Source organism: Dermacentor silvarum, chromosome 8 (assembly GCF_013339745.2).
Source record: "Dermacentor silvarum isolate Dsil-2018 chromosome 8, BIME_Dsil_1.4, whole genome shotgun sequence".
Taxonomy (NCBI): Eukaryota; Metazoa; Arthropoda; class Arachnida; order Ixodida; family Ixodidae; genus Dermacentor; species Dermacentor silvarum.
Genome location: NC_051161.1, coordinates 82,434,850 through 82,446,376, shown reverse-complemented (window position 1 = coordinate 82,446,376; position 11,527 = coordinate 82,434,850). Strand labels below are relative to the sequence as shown.

The 11,527-nt window shown below is 43.7% G+C and overlaps 1 long non-coding RNA gene across 1 annotated transcript; it reads right to left on the bottom strand.

Moving 5' to 3' along the window:
- Nucleotides 1-2,475: 2,475 nt before the first annotated feature.
- Nucleotides 2,476-10,959, bottom strand: LOC125947793 (uncharacterized). Its single transcript, XR_007468486.1, has 4 exons — nt 10,930-10,959; nt 6,483-6,528; nt 4,489-4,517; nt 2,476-2,596 (listed from the first exon to the last, which is right to left on the bottom strand). It is a non-coding gene; the product is annotated as an uncharacterized LOC125947793 (long non-coding RNA).
- Between the last annotated feature and the right edge of the window lie 568 nt (nt 10,960-11,527).

Here is an 11,527-nt window from a genome sequence, read left to right as displayed (position 1 = left end):
GAGGCGACGTTTAGCTGCGGCACGCAGTGCCTATTTATCACTATTTATATCAGAGGCTCCGGCAACAGTCACCAACGCCGCACGCATTTTGAGCGAACGCGGGCAAAACGCCGATGGCGTCGACAACAGTTCTGCGTGTTGCCGATGCTGCTGCATGTCCAAGTTTATACAGCTGATAAAGCTAATATCATTACTCCGTATAGCTCTCTACAAGTTTGCTATCGCAATTGATGCTTCGCCTTTCAGGTGAAACTGCGACAATTTTTATTATTATTATTATTATTATTATTATTATTACTACTACTACTATTCACCAGAGAACATGGTCCGTTTCATGTTCCTGCCTATCGTCACCAACAATCAACCGTCCACAGAAAATTTGTAACGCTTATCTTTATCATCTTGATATTTTTCGTAACTCGCTGCCATTATTCTTTTCCGAGCTTTGCGTTGTTGTGTCATAGTTTCAGACATATTGTTCAACTGCCCTCGTCCAGCTTTTTCTTTTGTATTCATTCACCTTGCGCCTTTATGTACACTCTTCTTTTCAAGATTTTCATTCAGCGTTGTTTTTGTTTGCTTATATTTCCTAGCCACTTTTTTCTTCTAATGTATGCGCGCACCAGCACTTAGACCTCTTGGTTGTTCCTGGGCACTGTAAATAAATGACTGGTTGATTGATTTAAATGATTCACTATTAAGGCTAAAGTCTTAGGTGTCTATGTTGGCGGTGACCTTGCGGTGACCTTGGCAAACGGTGCCTTGAAGAAAAAGGGCCTACGCAGCCAAGAGTCTAAAAATGCTCGGATTGACGTCGCATTTCTCAGGGAGGTTCCTGTAAACGAAGTAAATTAGTGGCTTTGTAAGAGAATTTTGGTAAATTTTGGTCTGGGTGGGAATCGAACCCGGGCATCCGTGGTGCGACAGGAGCACGCTTCCCTGAAGCCACGGCTGCTCCGAGGTTGTGGCTTACTAAATGTGCGCCTAGTGCGTGCGTGATTGCACACGTCACCTGGTTACAGAGTCGCGCTCGAGCCACTGCTCGCGCGTTCGTCCTCATCTTCTTCCGCAGCTGGCAGGCTTTCGTCTTCACGTTTTTCAAACATGTAACACTTGCTTATGTTTTATTATTATTATTATTATTATTATTATTATTATTATTATTATTATTATTATTATTATTATTATTATTATTATTATTATTATTATTATTATTATTATTATTATTATTATTATTGCGATAGCAATTATATGGACACTCAAAAGCAGATTTCTGCCGTCGGCGTCGCCGTCGCCGTCGCCGTGAGGTTCCGTATGACGTCATTTGGAGAAGAAATCGTCGCCGCGCGCCGAACGCTGTATGTGCGAGTGAAAGGGCGCGAGGGGCGCGTCTTTCACGGGGAGTGAACGCACGGCGGAGAACAAACGCGCGTTCTGCGCCGTGCTCGCTTAAGGGCTGCAGAAGTAGGCGTCTCTGTTCTCCTTCACAATCACCATGTATGCCGAGCAAACGCGCCTTCTTCCGACGAGCGAGAGGCCGTGGGGGAGGGAAGGGAGGCGACGTTTAGCTGCGGCACGCAGTGCCTATTTATAACAGAGGCTCAGGCAACAGTCACCAACGCCGCACGCATTTTGAGCGAACGCGGGCAAAACGCCGATGGTGTCGACAACAGTTCTGCGTGTTGCCGATGCTGCTGCATGTCCAAGTTTATACAGCTGATAAAGCATATTAATATCATTACTCCGTATAGCTCTCTACAAGTTTGCTATCGCAATTGATGCTTCGCCTTTCAGGTGAAACTGCGACAACTTTTTATTATTATTATTATTATTAGTAGTAGTAGTAGTAGTAGTAGTAGTAGTAGTAGTAGTAGTAGTAGTAGTAGTAGTAGTAGTAGTAGTATATACCGCATCTATAGACACCTTCACCGAAAGATACGACAGATTTGGGACTAAATGCCCCATCGTGTCTCGATATCGGGGCTCTTATTCACAAAAAAAAAGTTCATACACTAAAACTATTCATAAGAGCGCATGTCGGTCAAGCGTGATATCGAGCCTATTATTAGCGTATGTGGTCGGCCAATCGCAAACAGCACTTACGAATGAAAAGCTTTGTGAATTCGGGCCCTCCTCTTCATTTGGACCCCTATTCACAAAAAGTTATTACGCTAGAATTATTCATTATAGCAAATCCCAGCCAATCGTGAAGCGGGACATAGCATTAGCCAAGGCGGCCGGGCAATGACAAATGTTACTTGCGAACAAAAAGCTTTGTGAATTCAGTACGTGCCACTGAGACACGTGGTCTGCGCACCCAAAGAAGACAAACTTTGCTCCTCAAGTGCTCTGAATGTATGCAGTCGAAATTCAGCATAACATTGCTGATATGTTGGCGAGCTAAGAGCGAGGCAAGCATGCATGGTGTGATGAGGCGGAAATATGTTGCGTGTCCCTTCAGTCTATTACGCAAGATAACACCCCGTTGGTGTGACATGCAGTAATAGAAGCTGTAATGGCGCTGTGCATTACTGCTTCCTTGGAGGATCGTATACAAGTGCTTCTTCGACATCGCCGGTCAATCATCCAGGATCCTCTGAAAAGCAAGAGACAGGAAGAGCACTTTATAGGTGAAGCAAAAGCAAGAGAATGTATAATGAATTTGACAATGTTCAGATTATCGGGTGCCACGCCAATTGCCTCTTTGAAATTGCAAGCAGGCAGACTTATTCTATGTGTTTTCAGTGTTCAGTGAGCGCATAAGTATAGGACTGAGTCTGTAGGAGGTAAGTTCATCGCGCCAATACCAATCCGTGCCATGATGTTGCAGAAAATGCAGAGATGTCGAGCTAGTCATAATTAAATCAATTAGAATATGTTAAGCAAACCCATCTCAGGTAGCAGAGCTAGGAAAAACCAGGAAACCGCGCAGCGAGTTCCGCATTACTTCCCTAACACGGAGGGGTTTGTAAGAAAAAAAACGTTTCCTTGCGCCATTCGTGAAGGTGGGCGTCGATGATAATCATTTACAAAGTTTCACGAACACTTTCTCACAGAAATTACACTTAAATTAAATGCAGTGTGCCGGGCCACACTCTGACTCCAGTTTTAGTATGCCGACTGTAAGTACACCTCGACATTTCTGCCGAACAACTGGTGCATTGCCAAACAACTTGTCGCGGGAACTACAGCAGCTAATGTTGAAGCTAAACTTACAAAACAAGTGCTTTTTGTACTTCTCTTCTTAGGAGAAATTTATTAACATACGTGCACCTTTCCAAATGTGATCTGTTTCTAAAGCTTTTAATGTTGAAGCGCTGTTGTAGATCATAACTTCTCACAGTTCAGTTCAAATGGTATGAAATTATTTTTTAATGTCTTTTTTTATTTGTACACTGCGAAAGCTGAATATTTGCACTCTTGCAATGTATTAATACTGTCGCAATTTGAAATGCAGTCACTGAATCTCGTGTATGTAAAAAAAAAACACACAATTTACCTCTCGTTCCCGATGCATGCATTTCTGCTACCGTTTTCTACTTGCATATAGACATTTTGCCCCATGTATCCTTGGTATCGTTGCAGCGTTAATAGGTCACCACGTAAGTGTCATAATCCTCCCTACCGCTACATTATATGCCAACTAATACCATATGACTCCTGGAGCAACACTAGCTATATCGAGGAAAAAATGCCGTTTGTTGACCAATGTAGCAGGCTACATTGGTCTGCTATGCTATGCTATGCTATGCTATGCTATGCTATGCTATGCTATGCTATGCTATGCTATGCTATGCTATGCTTTGCAATGCCGGCAAACGGCATTTTTTTCCTCGATATAGTTAGTGTATAGCTCCAGGAGTCATATAGTCAGGCTACAGGAGTGTCTTTAGCTAGACCTTATGGAGGGTTCATGGCAGAGGATTACCGTATCATTTGGTAATTACACCCCTCCCCCTTTCTCTCATTTACAAAAGTTTAGCTGTGGCAAGAGTAGTAGTGCATCTCGTTATTATGTCTACGGGACCTGTACCCTTTTTAGGCAAAGGACTTGACTCCCAAAAAATTGCTTGAAGTAAAAGTAGGCAGCACAACATGTCCCCACCCACAGCAATTTTCTGTGCTGCTGCACCTCAAGATGCCATACAAACAATCACACACTGTATACACAGTTTCCAGACCATCGATATATAAGAGCCTCGTTTTGGGTAGCTTCGTAAAACTCGATTGCCGGAGCGAGAAGGTTTAAGTATAATGAAGTAATGACCTCTGTTTATCGTATTTTCCTTTTTTTACCAATTTCGATTTGCAAATTGCGTTGTAATCTACTGCGCGCTTAAAGAATTCCTCATCGAAACTGAAAGTCTGACGTCGGCAATGAACAAGACATTTGGTATCCTTCCGAAAAAAAAAACTGTTCTAGACAGTAGCCGTACATATAGAATTATAGCATCCATTAAACGTTAAAGAAGGAACATCAGGTCTCACCATGATACTGTCCATAGCTTCAGCGTAAACTGAAAACAACACGAACGGTTGACAATGAAACTCGTATTTTGCAGGAGTCTATACTAACGTCACCGGCATGTGATCATACTGTAAACGTGCGCTGCGAACTACGTGTACAGTACGTGTACAGTACAGTTCCGATTTCCTAAATAAGGAAAATTATTTATTTTTGCGTGCAGATTATAAAGAAAATATTCTTTGTTTGTGGCAAAGAATCAATACGTAAAAGTACGCCGGTAATAACCTCGGCATAGATTCAGACAAGTGAACTTCTGGTGGTACAATCACCTGTGCTACTCCAGCAGTGTCACCTCAATCAAATTTTAGTTTGCTTAAATAAATGCCTTCACTTTACAACATAATGAAAATAGTGTGTCAGTGTGTGTTCACGTGTAAACGTGCGCAATCTTTATTAAATGTTTCGACTCAATGAACTCATGTATGACAACGATGACATTAAGCATTGACAATTTGCCAGAAATGCTAGCGAACATGGGAGGTCACGTCAGCTCATTATGCTTCCATTTGAGTGTTTCTCAATCCAGCAACAACATACGCATGCGCTCCCGTTCGTAGCAGAAGGTTTGGGAACTGGACCCTCTTGTCAGTTTTTGTGGCCTAACTTGACGAAGACAATGTTAGAAGTCATTTAGCGCCTTTGTCATTCGGTGACCAGCCTTACGTTCGAGGCTTTCTCATTAATTTGTCAAAATCTAGAGCCCGGTCACTGATTGAGTGGTTGACTTTTGCCTGTTAACCTTATGCAAGTGCTGTCCTTTATGACTGAGGGATCGCCGAGCTGGACCAGATCCGCTAGCTTGAGAGATACTGGCCGATACTGGGGTTTTTCTTTCTACCTTCGCTCTCTCTCCTTACAATTACATGAAGTGTCAGACAATGAAGCTAGGGAGAGCACGCAGGGAAAGGTAATTGTTATGGTTAATTGTAATGTTGAAATTATCAGGTAAAGCAACAATGATAGTGGGCGAAAACTTAACTCGCCGCAAGTAGGGGTCGAATCCATATCCTCCCCATTACGTATGCATTGCTTTACCGCGGCCCCATATCTCCGGCTACTTTCTTTGGTATTTTTGTCTGTGTACAAGATTAGTCCAGGTAGTGCTATATATAAATTATTTCATCACTGGTGTTTGTTTTTGATGTCTGGGACAGTGGCCTATTTTGCAATAATGTCATTATTTATTAACCAACAGCAATAGGTTGGCTCGGCCCACTGATTTAACTAGTTACAAGTAAATACTGACTAATCGGGTTGGCCATTTGCAGCAAGCACCGAATGTCCTGACATTTCTGCCAGTGAACAGTAAGTTCTGGCCCATGCGCAGGGCCACCCCTGAATATCGGTCCTCCAGAATGTAACTCCTGTTTACGCTGTCGTGCTGCGCCATCTCATCCAGACTCAGAAATTGGGAGGTCAAGAAAAAGTGTTGAATTACAATTCAGATTACGAAATTTTGAGGCACATGATAGAGTCGACTACTGCCATGAACAGGGGTAACCGAATATGCTGGGGCATGCATTTGTCCGATTTGAGGCTTAAATAGGCCGCTGTTGTCTATCATGATGATTGTTTCACAATGCGTCAGTATACAAGATACGATTGTGAACGTATTCTGAGCCAGCCATGTGGCTGTGAAGCAACACGTCTTGTCAAGCTACTATAGTTGATTCACAACACATGAAGTACTCGCGACGGTTTTGTATAGCGTTTATAGTATGTCTACTGTGTGATATGTGTAACGTGATAAATGCAACCCTTTGTTAGTTGCTGTGCAATGATGCACGTGAAATGTATGCCAGTTCTTAAGACCTGTATAAGCAAAGTAACAAATACTGGTGCTTAGATAGGGTGTAGTCTACTTCAAGGCTCATCATTTGCATTTCACGCACTACCGCTTCATTCGGCAGAGGGCGGATTGCGATCGAATTCGCCTTGAGACGCCTTCACGCACCTTTGTCAAAAGTGTCCACCACGGCGCTCGGTGCGACACGCTGGGCCTGCAGGTATCGAAGACAAAGGCGACATCAAGGTCCGGTGATTCGCAAGCCTGCATGCTTGTGACATACCTACGTTGTATCTAGGTCTGATGGTTAACCACTACTGTTCCAATTACGTCTTTGAAGAAATGTAGGGAAACGAAGAGGAAGAAGTGCCCAGGACCCATAATAGAAAACTTGAAGTCCTCTTTACCAAATTCAGATGTCGCATTCCTACATTAAACTTTTATCTACATCGATCTGGTCTGGCGCCCTCCTCCTTGTGCTCATACTGTGGTGAAGGCGAAACAATAGAACACTTCTTCCTGTCATGCCGCCGTTTTTCCTCATTAAGAAAACATGCTTTAGAAGAAAAATTTAACAGTGCTGGATTAAATATTACGATACCCAATATTCTATCTTTTGGTGCCTCTTCTCTCGGACATTGCCATAGGGATGTTGGTTCAGCTGTTGTGGGGTATATAATTGAATCAGGACGATTTTCTTGATAAATTCTTAAATTTTATATGAATAAATTCCTTTCGTCATTCAAAATTTTCAAAAATGATCCTTATTAGACTCCGATAATTGTTTTCCTTCAATCAACCGATTCTTGGCCAATCCCCCATAGTGGGTGCGAGCCACTCTTGAAGGCAAGCAAGCAAGCAAGCGAGCAAGCGACTCACAAAATTTTCCTTTCTAAACTCCAGTATTCTATTCGTTAATTCTCTTGTTTTTATGCACCAAATATAACCACCCGATTCATGGCCAATCCCCCGCTGTGGGTATGCACCACAACCACTCAGGACAACAACTACAAGCGACTCACTGCAGCTCTGGGCCTCTCCTGTTGTGCAGCTTCTTATGGCTTTGCCAGTTTAGTGAACGCACTCTCGTCAAGAATGGGCAAGAACACGCTCGCACGACCCCCTGAACAAGGTCAGCCGTCTACATCATCGCGCATGTTCAGGCGACGTGACCTTGGCTGCTCGGACCAGCTCAATGCCCGAAGCTATGGACTCTGACAACGGGTATACCGTTGCCATGGGTCTTCCTATGGAGAAGAAGACGCTCCAGATGTCGAGTGAGCAGACTTCATCTAACCATAGTGAGCAGCAGTCTTTCGTGGTCTCTTACGTGCTGCTTACGGCGTCCTCACAGCCTTAACTCCCTAAGTAGACTGTTTTTAACGGAACGGCCAGTCAACGAAATACGGATGATCAACTCTCGAAAAAACATCTCCACGGCAGATGCAATGTGTTCAAATATAATAGAGAAGTTAGAAACTATATTGAAAATAGACGTAATTCCCCTCCGTTCTTTAATTAATTGCGAGAAGGAGTCAACGAGTGGTTTAATTCGTGATGTCGACCTTGAAATCAAGAATGTATACCTCAGGAATCTGCTGAGTTCATCGGTGCGCATTCGTGAGATTCACTGCTTGGCGAACTCCCGGTGCATCAAACTAGTATTCGCTTCGTCGACTATGCCAGCCTCTGTAAAAGTGGGATACGTGATACACCACGTCCGACCATTTGTCCCGAGGCCTCTGTCGTGTCGGAAGTGTCTCAAGATAGGTCATGTAAGCGCTATGTACAGAAAACAAGTGACCTGCCCGCGTTGATGTGGGCAACATGATACCGCCGACTGTGATGCACCTTCATTGAAATGTCCCAATTGTCCGGGCTCTCACGAAGCAACGTTGAAGGATTGCCCGAAGATGCAGCAGGAAGATCGTAATTTCCGGAAAATGGTAACAGACAAATCTTCCAATAGAGAGGCTGCAGTGCTCAATCTGTTCGCCAACATATGCAACGCTCGCGGTAGAAGCGCCACCCAATGATTTCAAGAACTGCTCTGCGGAGTGCAGAGGCCACGGCAACCACTCCCTGTGCCCGCATCGAGGACGGTAACCGCGCCTACTGCAAATTCAGGATCTCTGAGAGCACAGGGAGAACATTCGTCAACCTGGGCGGCACAGACACGGAGTGGCCTTTGCTGCCCTGTAGACCCACGGGCACGACACCATACCGTAGTGTTCGTCTACGTCAAGGAGTGGATGTTAAGGCTAGTGACGCCGATTGTCATATAGACAAGCAAGGAGCCGAAAAGAATGGCAGGGAAAGCGTTGAAAAACTGCTGAAGCACCTGCTAGAATCAATGCGCGTGATTCTCTGTGGTCTTCAGACTCCGGCCGCTAAAAACGCCGTGCATCTCCTCGCCGTAATGGAGCCGCTTATCACTCTTTACATAATTTAAAGATCTTTCTTGGTACCTTTGCTGCTCACACAGGAGAAGCCCACGCACAAGCTTATTCGTTGCGGTTTTTTGGGGAACTTTCAATTGTATTCCTGACTTCGCCCATGCTCAGGGTGGTAGATTACACTTTTGAATGACTTTTTTGGACTTGTTGATAACCATAAGAATGCTGAATTTGCCTTCATCATTGTGCATCCTTTTTCTATGTCATAATCACCCCTCATTCAGCCTTTAGGTACCCGTTTTCCCCTCCCCTTGTGCAGAGCAGCAGGCTAGAGCACGCTAGCTCAGGCCGACCTCTCGGCCTTCCTTCAAATAAGTTCTCTCTCTCTCTCTCTCTCTCTTGAAGAAATATAGCAGAGGTGGTTCTCTCGATTGCATCCTTACTTTGAGGCAAACTTATACTATTGTCTATTAGGTTCTTCGAGAATTCTAAAGCCCAAGACCTCCTGCTTACCTCAGCTGATAGAGCGACTGTGCGCCCAGACGGTGGTTCCTGATTTTACTCCAAACAGGAACGAATTTCTCAAGAATGAAACTTTTAATGCGAAGCATTCTTTGCAAACTTGATGCATGTTGAGTCTATCCATCTATCTGTCTATATGTATGTCTGTCTACCTATCTCTCTATCTGTCCGTATATCATCTATCCATATATCCACCTATCTATCTAGCCTCCTACGCCGGCGGGGCTGGCGGTGACTACCAACTTGAGCTGCTGGGTATATGCTGTTGTTCGCGTTGCCGGCGCGGTCGCAGCATCATCGGCATTCGAGCTCCGTCATCCGGCTCTCGCCTCTGATTCTCGCATACTACCCGCGCCGAGTCAGCTGGCGCGCGTAAGAACATCCGGGTATGTCAGCTGCAGAACACCGGATGGTGGTTGCCTCCGCACAAACAGCGATTCAGAAGCAAGTTTCCCACCCCGTGCACGCCAACCGGCTCCTGACGCTCGCAACGAAGCTCTCGGCAGACCGCAGATTCGTCGAGAAATGCGTCCACTCGGACATCGCGTTCCTCAGAGGTTTACTTGTGCAGCTTGCGGATGGCTTACTAATGGAGTACTGCTTGGCGCAGAGGATGGGGAAAGTGCTCGCGATGACTAAGCAGCTAGGCAAGCCCGCGTTCTTTCTGACTATCAGCATGTCCGAGCTCCACTAGGAGCGCCTGCTCGAAGTCATCGAAAGAGTCAAAGAGCCGGTTGAAGCATGCCGCCACCGGGTCGATATCATAGCCAGCTACCTGCCAAATGCTACGCATAACTTCGATTCCCACAGTAAGCGGGATCTACCCATTTTTTAAAAGAAAAAATACTATTGTTTTCTCTTAATTAAAACTTTAAGCTGCAATCTATTCGATGACATCTTTTTTACGCATATGCTCCTGATTGAAAGGGATAGCTTTCTTTTTTTTCATCTACATAATGATAACCTGAACATTTTTATCGGGCACCGTTCACTGCGATGGGAAATGTGAAGTTAGAACGCTGCCTTCGCACCGATATTGTACCTTCAATGAAATTCTCGGTGTGAAATTATGAACTAAAGTTTCCGTAGTCTCACGTCCAAACAAGCCGCTCACTCATATTTCATTGTGTACAATACAAGAAAATGCAGTGATCGGATTCAACAACTACTGACACGTAATAGCATTTCCTCATTAGCTGGTGACCGAATGCCAAGCAGTCACCATACAGGCCGACGGTGTAGCAAAATAATAACCTGTAGCGAGGGCCAATCGTAGAGGCCACTCACGTCAGAGACGTTTTGTGAACACTGTGCCGAAACGACAATTCCCATCCATTTGCATATTGGCAACTCGGCCTGCTCATCCACTCCTTCCCTTCTCCTCTCCTCATCGGGATTCATCACTATCACTCCCCGCTTCCCTCTTCCCAAGTGCTGGGTGGCAGATTAGAGTGCGCCAGTTCAGGTGGATGTCTATTCTAAAAATTAAATATCTATCTATATATATGTCGCCCCACGACACTGCTTCTTTTATTATTATTATCATGCGAACATTATCTAAGTATTGAAGGTCACATCGCTATGGGAGTGCCGTGAAAAGGAAACACGTTATCAACTTTGCGTTTAGAGTGTGTTCACCTGAGAATAATAATCAACGATTGCTGGGAGAAAGAAATTAATAAAGCGTGGTTTCTTACCCTGAGTTGAGCGAGTGTACTCAAGTAGTCTGGGAAACAAAATAATAATAATAATAATAATAATAATAATAATAATAATAATAAAATAATAATAATAATAATAATAATAATAATAATAATAATAATAATAATAATAATAATAATAATAATAATAATAATAATAATAATAATAATCAATAATCATCATAATATAAGAAGAAATCGTACGCACTTTTTCAGTATCCCAACGAGAAGATATCTTTGTTTGCTTATAGGAAATTAGGAACCATTCCAGATCGGAAAAATGTGTTATACTTCACTCACCAAGCAGCTTTCGGTTGACCTTCAGGGTGAAAAAAAAAACAATGTGGAGCAAAATAATATTGGGAGGTATTAGGGCATGTTTTTCTGGTCCATAGATAAGCTAAATTTGTTACTTTTAGTAAAGAAGCACGAAATGCCGCTTACGTCGTCAACGCTATATTTTGCTGAAAAAGCAGAAAACACATGTTCTCGACTTCAGATGTGTCAATTGCATGTTTTTTTTTTTTTTTATGCAATGCAAAATGAAGCTCGGAGCACTGCGCTCGTAGTGAATGTGCAGACATTAGTGAACTTA